Source organism: Carassius carassius, chromosome 4, assembly GCF_963082965.1.
Source record: "Carassius carassius chromosome 4, fCarCar2.1, whole genome shotgun sequence".
In the NCBI taxonomy this organism is placed as follows: Eukaryota; Metazoa; Chordata; class Actinopteri; order Cypriniformes; family Cyprinidae; genus Carassius; species Carassius carassius.
This window is the reverse complement of record NC_081758.1, coordinates 5,335,716-5,357,022: the sequence shown is the minus strand read 5'-3', so window position 1 is coordinate 5,357,022 and position 21,307 is coordinate 5,335,716. Positions and strand designations below refer to the sequence as shown.

The 21,307-nt window shown below is 37.7% G+C and overlaps 1 long non-coding RNA gene across 1 annotated transcript; it reads left to right on the top strand.

Annotated features, from left to right (window-relative positions):
- The first annotated feature begins 4,967 nt into the window (after positions 1–4,967).
- Positions 4,968–21,074, top strand: LOC132132870 (uncharacterized). Its single transcript, XR_009429101.1, has 3 exons — positions 4,968–5,057; positions 5,593–5,751; positions 20,841–21,074. It is a non-coding gene; the product is annotated as an uncharacterized LOC132132870 (long non-coding RNA).
- Positions 21,075–21,307: the final 233 nt, after the last annotated feature.

Below are 21,307 nucleotides of genomic sequence, written 5' to 3'. Positions count from 1 at the left end.
GCATCTTTATTTCAAACGACCCGACCGACCGCGACCCGAATATCATTAAAAATATTTTTGGACGACTCGTAAACGCGGGCAACAGTGGGTGACTGCAGGCACCCGCTCATTTTGGATCAACCCGCCCATCACTGGTAGGTATCAACAATGACAGAGTCTGTACACCATGATTTGTTTACATAAATGCTTACTCCACCACCCTTGTTTTTACCAGATGTTTCTGCTACACTTTCAGCCCTGAAGAAAGAGCGTCCATCAATATTCACGACGTTGTTTGGGACATCATTGCAGAGCCATGTTTCATTGAAGAACATAACATTACAGTCCATAAGTCATTTTTGTCCGTTTATGTTTATTTATTTATGTTTGTCCATCTTGTTCATCAGAGACCATACATTTTGCAAGGAAGATGCTGGGCAGAGCTGGTAGATGTGGGTTTAGCTTTAGCTTAGCATGCAGCCCTCCACGCTTTCCCCATCTTTGTTTACAATCTCGACGGAGACGCCGAACACTTCTGGTCGGTGCAAGTGATCTGCTTGTCTTGCTTGTCTGGCTTGTCTGCTTGTTATCTCTGTAGCTCCGGCGGGAGTTCGCTGAAGTCAAAAGGGTGATCTAAAACTATGTTGGAACCCCGATTGTTGATGTCCAGGAGTGACTGTTTACTGTAGCTAAGTGAAAGCTTTGTGATGTGTTTGCGTCCCCATCCTGTTTTGATCCACACATTCAATACTCTCTTAGAAGATGCTTAATAGTGCCTCCTATTGTATAACAGTGAAATCACAGAAAGCCAGGAAAAATTAACCAATAGCGGGGAAAAATGCTTAAAAAAATCTACCATTGTGCCCATACCAAAGAAAAACAAAATCACATTCTTAAATGACTGGAGCCCCATTGCTCTCACACCCATCTTCAGTAAGTGTTTTGAAAAACTTGTCAGAGATTACATCTGCTCTGTGCTGCCTGCCTCATTGGATCCGCTACAATTTGCATTTCATAGCAACCGTTCTACAGATGTTGCTATTGCTTTTAACCCTACACACTGCTCTCTCCCACCTGGAAAATAAGAACACCTATGTGAGAATGCTGTTTGTGGACTACAGCTCAGCATTTAACACCATAGTGCCTGCCACACTTGTTGCGAAGCTTGTTGCAAGGCAGAAGTCAAATGGGCAACAACACTTCATCCCCGCTGACCCTCAACACTGGTGCTCCTCAGGGCTGTGTCCTCAGCCCACTCCTGTACTCCCTGTACACACATGACTGTACAGCCACACACAGCTCCAAAGTCGTCATCAAATTCGCTGATGACACAACGGTGATAGGCCTGATCAAACACAACGATGAGACGGCCTACAGAGAGAAGGTGAGCACCCTGACTTAATGGTGTCAGGAGAACCACCTCTCACTCAACATCGACAAGACCAAGGAGCTGGTGGTGGATTTCAGGAGACAGAGCAGAGAACACACACCCATCAGCATCGACAAGACACCTGTGGAGCGGGTAAGCAGCTTCAAGTTCCTCGCGTTAACATTAGTGAGGATCTCACCTGGTCTACACACACTGACGCAGTGCTAAAGAAGGCACATCAACGCCTCTTCTTCCTGAGACGGCTTAGGAAGTTTTGAATGAGCCCCAGCATCCTCAGAACATTCTACACCTGCACTATAGAGAGCATCCTGACGGGCTGCATCACTGCCTGATTCGGAAACAGCAACGCTTGCAACCGTAAAGCTCTGAAAAGGGTTTTACGAACTGCCAGCCACATTGTTGGAGGTGAGCTTCCCTCCCTCCAGGACATCTACACCAGGCGGTGTATAAGGAAAGCCCGGAGGATCTTCAGTGACTCCAGCCACCCGTCCCACAGACTGCTCTCTCTGCTGCCCTCAGGAAGACGTCTCCGCAGCATCCGATCCCGAACTAGCCGACTGAGGGATAGCTTTTTCCCTCAGGCTATCAGACTAATGAACAGTCAGAACTAATACACCCTTCAGCATACTCCCACAATATGTTATGCCACACACTGCACTTTAACAATTCAACACTGGACTATACATACACAATGCATTTAATACAATACCTACACGTTACCACTGAATACCATCTGATGTACAACCATGACATTTCTGTATTCAGTTCACATACACTCTGTTGCACCTTAGCATATTTTTATGTGTATATATTTTTACATAATGTAGAACGTGTACATTCTGTGTATAGTATATAATGTATAATGTGTAGTGCTAACTGTATGTATGTACATACCGCGTATAATGTGTGGTGTTAACTGTAAGTATGTCTAATAGTCTAATGTCTGTGTGTACTGACTATTTGTATATGCATATTGCACATTTTCACCTGCTGAAGTCTGTATGGTTATATGTTAATTGTTTCTGCAATTTCTGGAGCAAGCTCCCAAGAATTTCACTCACCAAGGCACATGTGCTATGGTGATGTGACAATAAAAGTTACTTGACTTTACTTGAAAGAGTTAAAGTGGACAAAATAGGTCACCATTTGCAAATGCTTTTGACAAAGCAAGGTGTATAATTATTAAACATTAAAAATAAATAAATTAATATAAACAAACAAACAAATAAATACATAAAAAAATGGTATGCAATTATTCAAAGGGTGCAAACTAATAAACAGTGTTTTGGAGCAACATTGGATGTTTTCAGGGTGGCCTTTAGCATCAACAACAAGGGGACTTAATTTATGCAAACTTACTAAAAAACACAACATATGTCATACAAATTAAATGCAAGAGATTTATTGTACTGTCACTGCATTTTCACTCTTATTTAGCAAGTAAATCATAAATCAGCACCAGTAAACAGATTCAGTGGACAGGAGTGAATTCTGCCTGTCACTTGCATCCTTGACCAGACCCTCTGAGGTTCATAAAGAAATGTAGGGCCTGCACACAGACATTCCCCTTTGTTGAAAATGTTGTTTGCTGATGACATGGAAACAAGTGGCACCACGCTGGAAGTTGCATTCAGACGGATAGACATCACTTCCTGTGATTGACTGCTTGGACGTTATACGTGCAGACTGAGCTTCATGTTGTTTGTCCATGTACATCAGAAGCCGCTTTGAAGAGTAAAGGCCACACAAACTTACTTTTTTGTCTGTAAAACCACTATTTCATTGTCCACAATTTCAAATACAAAAAAATAAATAAATAAATAAATAAATAAATAAATAAAACACTGAGAAAAGTTCCTTGTTTATTTGTATGAAAAATATGAAGAATGTAAAATTTCATCAGAAAATGCGAAGAGTCACAATTATCTATAAATGTATATTAATGTTATATCACAAAAAAAATGTTTTTGTCAAAAATGCAACAACACAACACACGTAAGATTTTCATAATGAATTCCCATGAGCCATTCACCACTGATGCAAAATAGAACTACACATGTTCTTTATTGAGTTTGCAACATAGTTGTGGCCCTTCAGGAAATGAGTTTACAGTTTTAGGACAATTATAAAGTGTTCACTGTGTTAACCTCACCAGAGTTTGGAGAAATGTGCCCAATCGATTTAGAAAAACTGTTAAATTCAATTCAATTAGAATGAAAAATATAATAAGTGATAGATAGATAGATAGATAGATAGATAGATAGATAGATAGATAGATAGATAGATAGATAGATAGATAGATAGATAGATAGATAGATAGATAGATAGATAGATATTTTTCTTTGCACAGTCTGTTTCTGTTATTTGCAGTCTAACATTCATAATTCCAATGGAAATTGAAGTCTCTGAACAGATCATTGTTGGTGTTGGTGTTGCACCTGAAGAGGGCGCTTTCATCAGACAGTCATAGGCTACTTCAGAACCTCTGTGCAGCATCATCCTCTTCATCATCATCAGTCGTTCACCTGATCATCCTTCATCAGTATGTCATACAGGCAGTAACGTGCGGTGAAATCTTGTCATGGGTAGGCTGTGGCCTATCAATGTGTGGAATATATGTTCATATATTCATTCAGTTAATTTAGCAAACCAAGTTCATTTTAGGCATCATCAGATCGCTGCCTGCATTCAGCAAAGTCAGTCATGTGAGGCTAATGCACAATCAAATATAATAATAAATTAATGGACACATCTATCTTATGACTTATACAACAAACAAATGTTTTGTGCGGGACACAGAGAAGGAGGCGGCGCGGCAGCCTAGTCACTCCATCAAAATGCGCAAACGCGCACAGACAGCCACGGCGCGCACACACACACACACACACACACACACACACACACACACACACACACACTTTTGCTCTGGTGACGGCGCACCAGGCTACAGTCAGAAAACATTGTGTCAGCAGTACAGCTTTAAAGTACAAAAACAGCTTATTCGCTCCTACAAACTGCTAGGCGCACACACCGACACGCAAGTATACTAGATGCTAGTATTCGGGAAGCGCGCGGATTGAGTGAGAGCGAGTAGATCACGTGACATGAAGCAAGCTCGGTCTCTGCCTCAATGTTGATAATTCAAGACAGCATGAGAACTGACTGCGCATGCGCAAATCTACATAAACTACGTTCTATGGACCAAAGAGGCACCGCTCACCTCTGCCTCAATGGCCATGGCTTTTGAATTTCCTGCATGAAACAACGGTTTTTAGGAGCAAACAATGGCAAAATGAGTATATTATGTGTATTCCTGAACATTTTTGTTACAAAAAATAATATTTGGAATAAAATTAATGCAATTAATAATGTGGTGAATTAATAAAGCTCTTGGAATTAATAAATGTAATGTCAACATTTCCTTTGGTGAGGCACTGCCTACCCTGCCTACCCTGACCGCACGTCCCTGCATACAGGTGATCATCATCCACATGTACCGTGTGTGAAAGCTGATTTGCTGTGTGTTTGTTGTGTTGTTGTGAGCAGTGGGAGGGTCAGTGTTGTGTTGTAAGCAGTGGGAGGGTCAGTGCTGCTGATGTCAGTGCTGAGGGTTCATCTGGACTGACCGACTGACCGCTGGATCTGAGCTGCCGGATCTCTGTAGGAGCCGCCGAGTTTCCAGCGCACGGTAAAACTCTTTCGCCTGTTTTCCAGCCTCACAGATTAAGAGGGGTTTGTTTGGGAAGTGTGACTGTTTAGTGTCTCTCTCGCGCGCTTTGCTTTCATTATGACTTTCTAGATGCGCTGTAATGCGGTTCTAGTAACTTTGACCAACTTTTAAGTGAATGAACCCATAACGAGTGAATCGTACATTTGTGCGTGTGTATCAGATGTGTGATATTTTACGGTTTAGTACAGTTTGGTGTTATATTTCATAATCTTAACTATGATGTTGTGGATGTGGCTGATGTAAATGTTACGAATCACAGAACCTAATGATGAGTAATTATATGAGTAATGATGAGATTCACTTTAAATCAGCCTGCCTTTTATTTTTAAATTTTTATTTATTCTTTTAAATGAAGTTAACGGACACAGGCATAACTAAATATATAGTCTAAACAGTATGGGTTTTATATAAAATATCTAAACTTATCTTGTGCAGTCAGTGTTTTACAGACCGGTCTTTGCTGCCATCAAACTAATGTTGATTTCTCTCTCAGGAAGTATCGGGTGTGGAATATTCTGGTCACTGGTCACAATATCAGCCACAACTGTTGAGTCCATAAGGAGAGACACATTCACAGCAAACCACAGTCTGAACATGAGGAGCATCACGTATTTCATAGCTGTTCTTTTGTGCCTGAGAAGTGCAGCTTCAGGTAAGAAGACTGTTAATTCACTTGAAGTGCTTGACAAAGACCAACATAAAGTAAATGTGCTGACCTTTCACTTAATCTCAAATAACCAGTAAATATACTGACCAACTAATATAATAAATGACCATTAAAACTCTAATAATTAATAATAGAGTAAATAATAATAATAAATAAATAATTAGTTCTCTCAATACATTAAAGCAAATTCACTGTTAAACACGAAAATTTGCATCTGTTACCTTCAAGAGCTCTTTCCAGCCTATAAAACAGTTTTGTTGCTATAATACATTTAGCTGATGCTTTTAACTTCAGAGTGTGCAGTGAGAGATATCGGAAATAAATCAAGATGATCGGTAGATGTTTTTATTTAGGTCTATGACCTGTAGATTATGTAGTCAAATGTGTAACAGATTTTGTTAAAAATAAATATCGAGCTACTGAAGAATCTTTGGTTCTGCATTAACATTAATTTAACCTTTGTATTTTGGGGCAAGTCATGGTCTAATGGTTAGAGAGTTGGACTCATAACCCAAAGGTTGCTGGTTCGAGTCTCGTACCAGAAGGGATTGTAGGTGGGGGAGTGAATGTACAGCTCTCTCTCCCACCTTCAATACCACGACTGAGGTGGTCTTGATCAAGGCTACAAACCCCCAACAAAAAAAATGGCTGCCCACTGCTCCGAGTGCTCTTGCTGGTGACTGAAAGCCTTTGGCGCATTGAGATTGAGTCAGTCTGTTCAGTCTGCTGTTATCCAGACGCCGCAGGTGGATTGTTTTGGTCACTGATTGCTTGTCTGGGTTTAAACGAAGGATCCTGTTAGTGAGAATACATGAAGCTTTAGAGACACAATCATCGGGGGTTCTCCTGTGTGTTTGAATGATAGCAGACAACATTGTTTGTACTTCTGGCTTCCGTGTGTCTTATGTCAGTGATCTGCTGCGCTTGTACTTTCACTTTGCATTTTACTGGAAATCCTAACTCTGCTTAGCAGTTTCTCATGCTTTTGTCACCCTTGAGAGGGTCAGTCAGTCTGTCCGTCATTTAGAGAAGAAGACTACAGCCCTTTAGGTGTTTTTAGGCAGTGGGACAGAGCCCATGATGAGGTTGTTAGTGGCTGTAATCCACAGAAAAGCAGTGGATCTGACATCGTCAGGAAGAGGAACACGCAAGGGCTGTTATGTAACTACCTGATATTCCTGCCACAGCACCATCATTACTGCACCACACAGACAGCATGAGAGAGAGAGAGAGAGAGAGAGACAGTCGGTTCCTCAGTGAATAAACACAATGATGGTAACAGGAAAAAAAATCCCTGTGTTAAATATGGCGTGTAGCGTTTAAATGAGGCACTTCCGCCTGCTGAAGGACCGCCGGCTGGTCTGGGTGGCAGTGAGACCCAGTGACGCGACCGCATGGAGACCGATTTCTATCTCGTGCTCGCAATTAACAATCTGTTTTTTCCCTCTTCTGACTAAAGTTTTTTTTTTTTTTTTTGGTCTTCCTAATTTGGTTTGATAAAATGCTTGAACTTATGTCTGTATGTGTTGAATGATTATGTTTTGATGGCAGACTATGAAGACAAACATTTTCATAAACACTACAGTTCGAAATATTTATGAAAGAAGCTTATCTGCTCACCAAGGCTGCATTTATTTGATCAAAAATACAGTTATACATATATATATATATATGTGTGTGTGTATATATGTGTGTGTATGTTTAGAATTTAAACCTTTTCCTATGTGAATGTTAAAATTTGATTTATTCCTGAATTTTCAACATCAATACTGCAGTCTTCAGTGTCACATGATCCTTCAGAAATCATTCTAATATGATGATTTGCTGCTCTAGAAATATGAATGTTGAAAACAGTTGTGCTGCCAAATACTTTTGTGGAATCCGTGATGCATTTTTTTTTTAGGATTCTATGATTAATAAAAAGTTCAGATGAACCGCATTTCTTTGAATCAAAAACCTTTTTGCAACAGTATAAGTGTCTTTTCTGTCACTTTTGAACAATTCAGTGCAGCCTTGCTGAATAAAAGAATTAATTTGTCGTTCAGTCTTGTGTGTTCAGTTAGCACATTTTTGAACAAATTGGAACACGGAAGTGTGTGGAAGCCGCTGGAGACCTTCTGTGGTAGTGTGAACAAAAATTAAGGCGAGAAAACATCAAAGAAACACACACACACACACAATCCTCAAACAAAGCCTAACACACTCGTATCTCCCATAAACCTGGAACGAGCTCTGAAAGTCTGCTGCGCTCCAGTTCTCCATATGTCCATTCAGATTAATTCTCTCAGACTTTAAAGTCTACAGATTGATCTGTTCTTGACTCCTCACATCTAGCATGTGGAAGTTTTGTGCCATTAGCAGCATTAATAAACATTATTATTACATAGTGAAACACTCCATGTCATCCATTGGTTAGACAAACAGAGCTGTGCTCAGAGACACAGAGACAGTGTCATGCTTTTTACTTTTAATGCTTAATCTTTAGATCTTAATATTTTCGGGCGACTTCAGAGATTTAGCAGTAGTTATGATAACATGAACAATAGGCAAGAACACCATTAGAGAGCATTTGTTCCTAATTATTATCAACTTTTTGGATTTTTGTAGTTTTAGGATTTTGACCAAGCCCTGACACAATCTGCAGACTGTTTGCACAGATTAAAAAAAAAAAAAAAAAAAATCAGATTTACGCATGGTAAAAAGGTTAAACAGAACTGGGAGAATTACGCTCTATTGGTAGAATACTGTTGTTATCGTTTATTAAAAGTATACAAATTTGTTTTGTTCATTTAAATAAAGCTAAACTAAAATTATTAAAGATAACAATTAAATGAAAAAGCTTTATGAACAAAAATTGAAAATATTCCTATGGAAAACTAACTGAAATAAAGTAAGCTTAAATTGAAGTACTAAAATTATAAGAACTAAAAGTATGAAAAAAATTATGGATATAAAACCTCAAAATATAAATGTAAACCAAATAGATTTAATAAAAATTATTAAAGCACATGACAAAATTAAAGTAAAATTAATAAAAACCCTGATAATCTAAAAATAACACTTTTCAATAGAAAAGCGGAATCATTTCATTTTAAAATGATGAAATGAAAACCTAAATTTTCTTCATCCAGTCTTCAGTGTCAGTTGATCCTTCAGAAATCATTCTAATATATTGATTTGCTGCTTATGAAACATTCTTTTGATTCTGACTCTTTCTTTTTGATCAGTTTTAATTTTTATATATATATCTCCAAGCATTTGAACGATTGCATACATAATAAATGTCAGTTTGGATTTTATGTCCCTTCTAACACTGTAAGCTCTCTGCCTCCTATCATGGCTGTAAGCTTTGAAGTGCTACAAATAAACTCTGGACTAGAACACAGAAGACACTTTGTGGGTGGCTGTCGCTCCCCTCCCAGTGTCTCCCAGTGTTTGTCTGTGTCTCTGTCTGTCCCGAGTCCCTCAGGACGTGTTCTGTCTCTAGAGCGTCAGGTGGTCTCTCGAGCCGGCTGGCCAGCCATAGCTTGAATCATGAATGGCTCATTAGCGCCAGACAGAGATATACAGCTCGCTGAATCTCAGAACTGCCGCACTGCCAGCGGCTGCCATGTCGTTGCTGATAAGAGCTGCGTTATGAGCACTTATCACAGGCGTCTGACCCACACACTGATCTAGAATCAGCTGCTAAACTTCAGCATTCATTCAGAAGGGAAAATTCAGTCATCCTAAATTAAGAATTTCCATGTAGATCTGCTCCACAAGTTGCCAAAAAGGGCAACAATCAACTTGAAAGGAATTTGTATGTGCACTAAATTGTACTGTACGATTCTTTGTGTGAGAAACGGATTGAAAGTAAAATAGTTTGTCACTGAAAACCTTCCGCTCTGTATTAAACTCTCAAATCTCATTTGCACTTGTCCATATTCAAACATGGTGCATTGCAATAGGTCATTAAATGAGTGCTTAGAACCAGTGTTAGGCATCATCTGTCAAACCTGGCAAAACACATCTCAACAAAGTTTGAATATGCTCAAGTATATGGATGAACCTTTAATTTTTGGCTGATCTGTTCCCTTAATGGTGTAGTTCACCCAAAACTCACCACAAAATAATTTACTCATCCATGTTGTTTTAAACATGTATGAGTTTCTTTCTTCTGCTGAACACAAAATAAGATATTGTGAAGAATGTGGGTAACCAAACTGTAGCTATTGACTTTCATCGTATGGAAAAATACTATGGAATTCAATGGCTACCGGATACCATACTTTAAAATATCTACTTTCGTGCCTCAATTCTATTGAATATGCATTTAAAAAAACTGTACTTGCAGAGTAGCTATAATATTAACCCTTTAACGCGTACAATCTCACCCTAGGGTGTGATCAGTCTTGGCTGGTCCCTGAAGCGCACGGTCACACCGGTGTGAGTTAAACTTTCAGTGAGTCACGTCATCACCTGCAGAGTTTAAATCAGCTTTCGTGCTTTGGATGGCGAAGAGACAGATTGGACGTGCTGAGCACTTGTCATATTATCGCACATAATTCAGTGTTTTCAACCATAGAATGCTTATTTTAGGTTTCAGACATTTAAGAACACATAAGTACTAGCAAAACCATACATTAACAGCTTGTAAAATACCAGCTGATGTCTCAGGAACCGGCAATAATGATCTTTACAAATATAATCTGACTAGATGTTTTTTGCGCATGTTTGTGAATATTTTGAATAAAACAGGAAAAACTAATTAAAAGTGATCTATGTGTCATACAGATCTATTGTGGCTGCGTTGTCACATGACAAGCATGACGCGTCGACATGAAAACAATAAGGCGGTACATCCTAAAATAACGGTCGCCTAAAGAAACTCAAGCTGGGGCTCAGCTAGAATGTTTTAAATGTGCGAAAGGGTTAATAAAACAAAAGGCCACTTAGGTGTATACATTCATGATTGTTTATTAACACACTTAAGTACACTTTTAGGAAGTGCACTTTGTGATAGTCAAATGAAAAGTTTTAATCTTTCATTGTGCTTTTTAATTTTAAACTTTAGCAATTAACTTTAGTGTGTTATTACATTTGAAGCTGATTTATTTTTTGTCAAATTGTTGTGCATTTTTATTTTAAAAGGTATATGTACTAAATTGCAACTACATTACAAATGTGTAATTACAAAATTATTTAAATGTATGATATACAAAATTCAATAAAAAAGGATAGTATAAGTATATTTGAATTTACCATAAATTCTTATCAGGATTTTCAACAGTACTTTAACCATATTTCAAGGACAATAAAAGTAATTACCTATAATGATGTACTTAAGTCCTACTTAAGTCCTAAAACACTCTTAAGTTCATGCATTTAATATAAAATTATAATACATTTTAATTTATTTGCAATTAACATGCAATCACATGTCTGAAAACGACACATTCAGCTAACACTTAAGTGTATTATTTTAAATGTAACACAATGGGATCCATAACATCTCGACAGACTTCACAAGTAGTTACCAAAAGATGAGCTTTCATTTGATGTCATCGTGATGTGCTTATTAAACTTTCTTACAGAAGGACCAATAGACCAGTTATCATACTCTGCATTTTTCACATCCGCTGCTAATTATCTGATCATTTACTGCCAAGATGGCTAGCGGTGATGCTAAGGTTGCAGTGACACGACCAGTAAGCTGGTCCATGAATCTGAGTTAGGTCACATTCATTAGGAGCACTGGAGTGAGACGTCTGCTATCCGCCAAAGCATATGTTGTGTGAAGCTACATCAGATTTGAGTGATTAGAAGCCCCTCCTGTGCACTGAGACCTGGTCGCTTCCATCTGCTTAGAGGAACCAGCTTACACACTCCGCTAAATGAGTCTTTCCTCCCCGAGTCACCATGCTAATTACGACAGAGAAGTTAGATTGGCTCTCCGTGAGGTGCATCAGAAATATCTCATTATTTCCTTATTTATGTGTGTCGTTTGCATGACGTAGGCATGAAATACTGCCGCTGGAACACTTGTGATAAATGTGTTTTGTGTTGGTGTGTGCCTGCATTGCAGGATCATCTAATATCTTTTTGCCAAGAACCTGAATCAGGGAAAGCGTAAAACTTGTGAAGTTCTTCGAAAAGAAAAGCGCAAGCAAATGCAGTAAAATCTGCAAGCAAATGCAAGTATTTAAATAGCGTTTAGAGAGGGCTGAGGCAGCTTTATTTTTGAGGAGAGGAAGAAAGCACGTGTCATACTGCTATTGTGCTGCAGCCACACTGAGAGAATATGACTAACTAGCCTTGAAGTTTAAAACGGTTTGGAGGTTTGTTTGAATACTTGAGTGCATGGGCTGAGTAGAGAATCGACATCTGAAGGTTATTTAGGCCTTTAGATTTAACACTTGAACAGCTTGAAGACAGATTTCAGGTTTGAGGTGAAAATTGGGAAACAAATAAATTGTCTAAACCAACAGAAAGATGCAGTGAGGAGAAGCAGTTTGGCAGAAAATTGACCGATCATGTTCTCAAAATTAAATCTAGTTCTGTATTGGAAAGATCGGATATGGAAACTTATATTTAGGATGATTGATAAATTCTTGGGTATTTGATGTAATTTTATGATTTTAAAGATATACAATAAATTAAAGGAGATAAAATTAGAAATAAAAATAAACATTCTGTGTGAAGGTAATAAAATATAAAAGTGCAAAATATGGTACAGTTAATAATTTGACTGGGTAAATACCATATGCACAAGAAAAATGTGTTACTTGTAATCTATAATTTGACTTCTATTTATATTAGGTTTTTTCTTTCATAAACTAAAAAACAAAGTCATAAAAAAAAGGAATCTGAGCTTACTTCAAAATGATTAAAAATGGATGTCATTTGAGCTATCAGCATCAGTGATGCTTTACTGCCATTCATAAACCCTCTCCTGTGCCTCATTGGTTAGTTAAGTGTGAAAATTCTGACATACTACTCTTTTGGCATACTATAGTACACAAGTATTCGATTTTGGACGATTTTGAAATGTAAGTTCATTCAGAAAATCATTAAATGTTTTGGTTATCCAGCCAATGCTGAAGTCTATGGAAGCCTGTTTTTGCCTCTAAATAAAAAATAAAGCAAGGTAACTTTATCTCGCAGCTCTGACTATAACTTTCAATTGCGTGTTATGAAGTCAGAATTGTAAGATATGAGCTCGCAATTCTGAGAAAGAATGTGCTATTCTGAGAAAAAAAAAAGTACGAATTGTGAAATGAAAAAGTCGCAATTACCTTGTTTTATTTTTTATTCAGTGGCGGAAACTGGCTTCCATAGAAGTCTCTGCAACACTATAGATAGTGACACAGTAGAGAAGGGAATCAACTTGAATGCATTTATTCTTTGAAATGCTTAAACACTTCCATGTGTGCTCTTTTAGAAATATTTGTGATTGATTTATAAGTTCTTTATCCTTCCAGCCAATGTTGCAATGAAGTTTTTAATTATTAAATGCACAAGTCACAAAAAAATGGGATGCTCACCGTTGCATGAAATAGGGTCTAGCATAATTCACTGTGCGCTTCTGCAATAAAAATAGTGTCATATTTGTTGTGCACAACACTGCAAACTTGTGAAGTGTTGCTAGACAGGATCTAGGTGGTTTGGAGTGGCTAAAATGGACCGATCTGTTTTTTACAGCTTTGAATGAGGCTCATGAATGTTAAGGAATCAAATTGTTTTTAGTAGGACTTTATATTGATAGCCCACTTTAGACATTCTACTGACTAGTAAATTTGCAAGCACGTCAACTTATTCTACTAACCCTAACCTAACTGTCCTGATCTAAAATGACTCTGATACTGCCGTCCTCTAGTTGAGGTTTAAAACATGGCAGTGTGTTCACGATCTGCCCCACACTCTTTTTTTGTTTCTCTGTTTATTTCCGATGCAATGAGACGGCCCACAGTCGGCTCCCAGAGGCTTAAACATAGACATGCCGTCTCCATGGGTTCAGCGGCCAGTGTGGCGAACTTTCCACGATGACCCGCACCGTCAATGAGACATAGATGAATCTGGGGGGATTTGTGATGTGGCAGGGCGGCTGCAGGGTTAGAGGCCAGGGGGCACCGCTGGGCTCTGCGTGCCACTGATAAGAGTTTGTTTGTCTTCCTGTGGATGGTTAGGCCTCAGTCTGCAGCCAAGGAAACGCTGGGACAATAGGTGTGCGGAGCAGCCTGTGACCTCCCTCTCTCCCGCTCTTCCTCTCCCTGTCTCTCCCCCTGTCCCCACCTCACCGTTTCTCTTCCGTCCTCGCCTGCAAAACACTTCCATCAGCCTCCTGCCCAGTCGACAGCGTCCAGCCGTCTGACCACTTCATGAGCTCGATTGCAATTTACAAAGATTACAAACTAAGGAATAAAATGTACAACTAAAACAAAACAAGAACACTTTCATTACTTACAAATAATACAATTATAATTACTTTTATAATAAGTTAAAAAACTAAAATAACTAAAACTAAATGTAAAACTTGATTAAACTTGATAAAATAAATAATAATAAATGACAAAAACAACACATTTATTTCAGCTAGTTTCTCATTTTCTTTTAGTTTAAGTACTAAAATAAGTCAAATGCAAATATAAACTATGTAGACATTAATAATAATAAATGATAAACACACAACAAACATATTTTATTTCAGGTAGTTAATAATCAAGTTAAAAATCATTTTGTTAGTTCTAAAATAAAACAAAATAATGCCAAGAAACTAGAAAGGCTAAATTTCTCATTTTCATTTAGTTTAAATATTAACGAATATAAAACCTAAACTAAAACTTTCTAGACAAATGAATAAAGAAAGAAAAACACTCATTTTATTTTAACTGGCTGCAAGTCAACATTTCACATTCCTGTTTGTTTGAAATGTAAGCACATGAAATAAACACAAACTAAATAACCCTAACCTTAACGAAAACCTGAAACTGAATAAGAACTAAACACACAACAAAATTACTAAAAATATAATTATAAAATTTAAATATTTAACAAAATATAAAACTACAAATTATAAAATAACATTTAAAAACATATTGATAAATTGTACCAAAATAAGAGTTCATAACTCGTAATCATAGCTAGTTCCTGCTAAACTGCCTGACCGCAGTGATTCAGAATCTAGTGTAGACTGACTTTCTGTTTCTGAATGAACTTTTAGATTGATTGAGAAATGAAGAAGAATTTGCCTCTCATTCACACGTGCAGTTTATTTAGCTGTAGATCTGCTTAAAATGTGTTTTTAGAACACTATGAGCTCTTTATTGTCTGAGTGTATAAACTTAAAACATGACACATTCTGCTTGAATCTGCTGAGGAAACCAATCAGGAGGCTAAAATATGTGCTTCCTGCAGATCTATTTTTGTACCGGAAATGTCAGTGAAGGTGTTTTCCACAAAATCTGTGAGGTGTTTTGTTTCACCATAACCTTAACCGAACCAGAGCTGCTATCAGACATAACGGCGCAGCTTCATTTCCATCAGTGCAGCTCCTCAGATGGTCCTCCCAATCTCTTATGTTCTTGACAGGAAACAGACATGTTTACTGGTTAAGGAGTTAATCATAATATGGAAGCTGGCACAGGTTAATGAGGATTCTAGCGCCTTTGACCTGTGACGAGACTCAGAGCCGGACATGAGCCTTTCCAGGATGCCAGTCTAACATGCCTTCTGAAAAACATCAGCTTTATCTCAGACGCTCTTGCAGTAACTCAATGCTTTTGTACAGTGTCTGCTGTTCTTATGACCTTTTAAAAACAAGAAATGATAATGTGAGGAAAAGCTTACACATGGACTTGCACAAGATCAGCTTTTGAAATTCCCTGTCAGTCATCGTTTTTGTTGCTCTGTGATTTAAAGGTGAAGTCTGTTATTTATTTGACATTAGTGGTTACAGACCAAATTGTAAAAAATACTTTTCCCAAACCTTCAAATGTGAGGGCAGTATCAACAGAAGAAATTAATCCCACAGAAGTACGCAGTTTGTAATCTGTCGTCTTTGCTCACTTGCACTTGCTTGCTGATGAAAAATGTTTATTCATTGGAATACACGGTTGTACAGTTTTACACTGCACAATTTTATGTCTTGTTTTCCAATATAAATATCTAATTTCTTAAATTGTCTTAAAGGGATAGTTCACCCGGAGATGAAAATCCTATCATTAATTACTCAGCCTCATGTCGTTCCAAACCCGTAAGACTGTTGTTCATCTTTCGAACACAAATTAAGATACATTTGATGAAATCCGAGAGCTTTCTGAGCCTCCATAGACCGCAATGCAACTGAAACCTTCCCAGAGCCAGAAAGTTGGTAAAGACATCATTAAAATGGTCCATGTGACATTGTGGTACTCTTGTGAACCCACATCGGAGACCAACACAAAATAAATTAAATTATCGAATAAAGTCATTTATTTTGTTTTCTTTGCACACAAAAATTATTCTCGTAGTTTCATAAAATTACGGTTGAACGACTGTTATCATGTGGACTATTTTAATGATACTCTTACTATCTTTCTGGGCCTGGGAACATTTCAGTTGCATTGCTGTCTTTGGAGGGTCAGAAAGCTCTTGGATTTCATCATCTTTGGAATAGAAATTAAGATATTATTGAATGAAGGTCTTATGGGGTTTGGAACAAAATGAGGGTAAGTAATTATGACATAATTATGTGACCTTCTCTCCGCTCATAACTCTAGAAATCAAACTCATTTGTTGGTGCCCTGCTGCTGCATGCGTGTGTTTTCCGCTATTAAGCAATTCCTCTGCAAGCCAATTTGATATTCTCCCACTTGGCAAGAGCTGAGACACACTTTTGATTGTGCAAGTGTGTTTTACTTCAGACGAAGGCTCGAGGGTCAAAATCTACAATGAAGCCTCTCTTGCACACACAACAAACGAGCTGCTGTGAAGGCGCTGTGATGGATGGCAGAGCATTATTTGGGTCTTGGCTCCGAGAAATAGGCCCTGGATGTCTGTAGCCTTAAACATTTGGTTGCATGGGAAAGAGCCATTGATGAAACGAGATAAAGCAGCAGCTTATAGCTCATTTAACACAGAAGTGCTTAGTCAATGCTCTGGCATTTCCGGGTCATCTCTGCGGGTCAGTGTTTACGTCCCATGAGTCTGACTGATGTATTTGAATCATTCATCCGTTGCTCATTATTATGAATGTCATCACTGATGGTCTCTCTGACAGCCCATCAGAACATGTATGAAGATAAATACATGTGTTTTGTGCGCAATTTGATGTGGATGGATTTTATTTTTATTTTTGATAAATGCGTAAATTAAAGGGACAGTTCATCCAAAAATGAAAATTCTGTCTTCATTTACTTATCCTCAAACCAATAAGAGTTTCTTTCTTCTGCTGAACACAAACAAATCTCAATAAATGTTAATGATAAACAATCAGATGACAGTAGCCATTGACTTCCATAGTATTGAGAAAAAAAAAACTACCTATTGAAGTCAATGGCTACGTTCAGCTGTTTGTTACCAACATTCTTCAAAACCATATCATCTTTTGTGGTCAACAGAATCATACAGGTTTTGAACAACTTTCACTTTTGGGTGATCTCTTTAAGTGTCCAGTCCACTATTGACAGTGTTCGAGTCAAGATTCAGAGTGAGGATTAGTCAGTATTGCTTTTTTAAAAAAGTAACACCAGTTTGATTGACACTGAGAGGACTCATCAGTAAGAGCAGAGGTGTTGTGTGCGCTGTCTGAACATGAGGCTTACTGTAGATCTAGACTAAATAGCATAACACAATATTATAATCCATGACTTTTATAAGTAACTTCCTCCAACTCTACGTCAAATGTCATATACAGCTAGCAGGTACTTTGTTTTAAGTATGTTTAGATATTTTACTGTAAATCAAGTTGACAATTGTAAAATAACTAATTTCTATGTAAATATTGTAATATATTGTATACTGATTTTGCTGCTCAAGAAACATTTCTGATTAATATCGATGTTGAAAACAATTGTGCTGCTGAATTTTTTTTATGGAAACTGAGATACATTTTAATTTTCTGAATTCTTTGATGCATAGCAAGCATTGAGAACAACATTTAAATCTTTTGTAACATTGTAAATGTTTTTAATGTCTTTTTTTTATCAATGTAATATATCATTGATGAATAAAAGTATTACTTTCTTAAAAAGAATAAATAAATAAACCTTAAAGACATTTTAAACATTCTAATTGTATTATTAATCTAGATGTAATTGTATATTAATCTAGATTAAAAAAAATTATCTATGCCCACCACTAGTATAAATATATATATATATATATATATATATATATATATATATATATATATAATCTAGATTAATCTTAATATATATATATATCTAGATTAATCTCACTGTAATCTTGGAATTAATCTAGATTAATTTAGATTAAAATGGCTCATTTGAATTCTGCCGAAGGCATTCAGAATATGTGTGCTACCCAAATAAAATAATGACTAAAAGTAACGTTAAGTCTTTGAGAACGGGTTTCTCAAGACAGGTGGTGCATTAGAGCAGGGGCTCATCTCCTGTTTCCAAAATGCATCACAAACTGCTTGAGAAAGCTGTAAACGAATTCCACATTGCACAAGGTGCAAACAACCCTACGCCTGTTTCACACATACTCCTTCTGCAGTGCGTATGCGTTTTTTTTTGTTTGTTTTTTTACACACCCATGTTAACGGATTCCAGCGTTCACGTGGTGGCGGTCCGTCAGTGTGTTCCAGGAGCGGTGTGTCTGCAGCAGTGCAGCGATCGTTCACATACCGAGTAGCGGACTGCAAACGCGTCCTGTGTGAAAGCACAATGAGTATATGCTGCTTCTGCACCACATACGTAACGCACACGGACTACATACGCACTGCAGACGGAGTATGTGTGAAACAGGCATGAGTCTTGTCGAGGTTTCCATCGGGAAACTTCTTTAAAAAATAAAATAAAATAAAAATTCCCTGAAGCAAACCCGGTGGCATCCATGTTAGCACGTCACGTTTGATGTGGTAATTTCACAGTAGTCTCGCCCCCTACAGATTCGGCTAGGTATACATCCGTGCTAAAATATCAAGGTGAAAGTCATCATAGCTTGCCTAGTATAGACCCAACTCCCATCCCAACTTTGAGAATAGATTAACGGCGATATTTTTTTTATCGCCCGATAGGAGTCTCCCATTAACGCTTATATATATTAGTGCTGGGCAACGATTACTTTTTTTTTCAATCGCAATTTACCACATTATGCACAAAACTAATAATGCATTCAAAAGTAGTATATTGTGCATTTTTTTTTTCATTTAAAAGTAGGCCTACTGCTGTATGAACAAAAGTGTAATAACATTTGGTTTGCAAACACTTTAAACAAATAAGGTGCTTTTTACAGCAGTGTTCCTTTTAAATAGTAGCAGTTATACTATTTATTGTAGCCTAAATCTCAACTTATAACATTAATGTAATTAAATTAAATATAAAACAAGTTATTTGTCACTGCCAGGACATTAACGTATTTATAGAAAAGTTTGTTATAGAAAAACAAGTTATGCTCAGGGTCCAGAGCCTTGATCATAACATTATAACAGGCATCTTCCTATTAGAGACCTGCACGATCACAGGACCCATCGCAGCAGAGTGTGGAACAGGACAACACTTGATGGGCAGGTAGAAGTAGAAACTCGTGTGTGCGGGATGCGGGAGAATAATTAGGGGGTGCTCACACTATCTTAACCATGCCAGAGCACATTTGACCCCTAAAGCCTGGTTCGTCTGACTAGTGTGATCGCTCTGTTTAGCAGTCCCTGGCTCGGTTGGAAGAGGTGGGCAAGAGTGCGGTTCAGTTATATATAGATCGGTGAGTGTGAGATCTAACCGCAGCGGAGCGCAGATCTTCTGATAGGTGCTGCATGCTTGCTTGAATATTTCTGAGCAACAAAAGCGATAGGGGTGCACGATATATATCGGCCGATGATTAATGCGCATCTAGTCAGTAAAGCCGGTTCTCTAATCAGCGTTGAATACCATCAGGTGCGTGATTTCACATAGAGCAGTTGTCACTACACGGAGCCGTCGTTAACTGACAAGCTGCGCAAATCCAAGCTGATAATGAACGTGAATTTGTGCAGCTTGTCAGTTAACAACGGCTCTGTGTAGTAACAGCTGCTCTGTTAAATTTACCACTGATTAGAGAACCGGCTTTACTGATGACATGCGCATTAATCATCAGCCGATATATATCGTGCACCCCTACAAAACTTTGCAGTGCTCTGTGTTGAGCGAGAGCGATTCTCTGATTTGTTCACATGCTATCGGAAACTTCCTATTTCTAAATTATAAAGTCATAATTACGAGCTTGTTGCATTATTTCTGTTAAAAATAACAGTGGACAATGGTTTGTGAATGCTGATGCTTAGCCTAAATAATTAGATCATCCCGTCCTGTGACCCATGATTTGTCTGTGTTTGTATTCAGAGCCAGAGAGCAATACATTTTCATAATAATAAAAAAAACTGCATTCAATCAGTTAAACAATTAATGCGTTAACCAGCTCTTATATATATATATATATATATATATATATATATATATATATATATATATATATATATATATATATATATATATATATTAAGCATAAGTACAAGTAGAATAATTTACTGGAGTCAGAATAAAAATCTTCAGATTCATTTATGAAAATGATCATTATGAAAGCAGTGACTTTAACAGAGCAAAACACAACAATAGCAGTGTTTCAGCATCATACTGTATTTCTTGTTTACAGCTAATGGCATCGGTGCTGATCTGACATCAGGAGACGGTTTTGATTATTTAGTTCTCTTAGTAACGTGCATTCATCTGTGAAATCAGCCTGGTTCGGCCTGATTCAGTTCTGCTGCTCGAGAACTGAAGAGGAAGGACGTGATGGAGATGATTTATGAGCTGCTGGCAGGGTATTATTATTCCCCAGGGCTGCAGATGAAGAACATAAATGATTTCAGTAACTCTGGCTTTAATTCTCTGTAGATTCCAGTGTGATCTGTGAGCTTAAGGATGTATCCGGAAACAGAAACGATTGGATCGTCCTGCAGGAAATGTATCTGGGATGCTGGACGAACTACACCAGCCTGAACGGGACAAAAGTCCACATCCTCAAGCTACTGTCCTCACTTGTAAGTCAGCATGAGCATTGTTCAACATCCTCATCACTGTGTGCTTCATAGTGCTCTATGAAATCTTTCATCTTTTAATATTTTTTTGTTTTAAATCCAGTTGTTGTGAAGATCTTTCAGTCTCTGGTGTTGTTAGATTATCAAGATCTAACCACCAAAACCACCAAAAAACGTCCTAGTTTAATCATAGTTTGCTTATTAATTTAAATGTATGTATTTAGCAGACGCTTTTATCCAAAGCGACTTACAGTGCATTCAGGTTATCAATTTTTACCTATCATGTGGTCCCGGGGAATCGAACCCCCAACTTTGCGCTTGTTT